The sequence below is a fragment of the Tupaia chinensis genome, unplaced genomic scaffold, assembly GCF_000334495.1.
Source record: "Tupaia chinensis unplaced genomic scaffold, TupChi_1.0 Scaffold000093_1, whole genome shotgun sequence".
NCBI classification, from domain to species: Eukaryota; Metazoa; Chordata; class Mammalia; order Scandentia; family Tupaiidae; genus Tupaia; species Tupaia belangeri.
In genome coordinates this window covers 11988397-11989585 of record NW_006159555.1, presented here as the reverse complement: position 1 = coordinate 11989585, position 1189 = coordinate 11988397, and the positions used below count along the sequence as shown (strand labels likewise).

Genomic DNA, 1189 nt, shown 5'->3' with positions numbered 1-1189 from the left:
TCCCTATTGGAATGCCTTTTATTTCTTTCCCTTGTCTGATCACATTGGCTAGGACTTCTAGTACTATACTGAATAGGAGTAAAGAAAGTGGCAGCCTTGTCTTGTAGCAGTTTTTAGTGGAAAAGCTTTCCATTTTCCCCCATTCAGCATAATGTTAGCTATAGGTTTTTCATAGATGGATTTTATAATGCTGAGAAACGATCCTTCTATGCCAATTTTCTTGAGAGTCTTTATCATAAAGGAATATTGTATTTTGTCAAATGCTTTTTCCATATCAATTGAGATGATAATGTTTTTTTAAATCTTTCTTTCTGTCAGTATGTTTTACATTTATGGTTTTGCATATGTTGAACCATCCTTGCATCCATGGAATAAAGCCTACCTGGTCGTGATGAATAACTTTATTATTTTTTTTAAGAGGAGGACAACACATTTAGTTTTATTTCAATCAAATCATAACATTTTCTGTTCCAACTGCTGTAAAGTGCATCTACAATTTTCCATTACAGATCCACTTTAAAAGGTTTCCTGTGACATTATAGCAAGCCTCTTTCTTCAGAGGTTTAGTACCAAATTCTTGCTCAAATAAAAACTCCATTTCAGTTCATGGTAAATACATGAATTAGAGTAAACCAGACACTTAAAAGGACAAGAAGTCTTCCAACAGTTTATTAGAAAGAATGTAGACATTTAAAAAAATCCCCACTGTCATGAACATAAATTGAGGTTTTTTCAGCCCTAGTATAAGCTGAATCAAAAAAAGAAATAAAAAATCCAATAGTGTAATTAACATTTTTTTTTTTACTCATTTGCCATACTGACAGTGCAAATACAAATCTGGTCTAAATGTACAGAGTCTCAAGCAACAATGTACAGCTTTCTTTGTCCTCCATGCTAAGAGATGTAAAAGCTTAAGGGCCAAACAATACCAAATGTATAGGCTTCAAAAACCATCTAAGTAGGGCATTCGCTAGTTTTAGCTAAGATACATCTGGAAACACTGATGAGTGATCACTTACATACTTACATGTGAAGTAAATTTTCTGAAAAATAAACTTTAGTGGAACAATCTTTGAAGATACACCAGAGGAAGAGGTGGTTACCAGTTTCAGGTATCAGCCAATTTTTGTTTCAGCCTCTTTGAATCCATGTTCTAAAATCTAAAATTTAGTTCTCTTTCACTAAGCTG

At 33.1% G+C, this 1189-nt stretch overlaps 1 protein-coding gene across 7 annotated transcripts in view; it reads right to left on the bottom strand.

Moving 5' to 3' along the window:
* Window positions 1-1189, bottom strand: part of LOC102475727 (phospholipid-transporting ATPase FetA) — a 156083-nt gene that overhangs the window by 64485 nt on the left and 90409 nt on the right. The gene's annotated exons all lie outside the window — the stretch shown is intronic.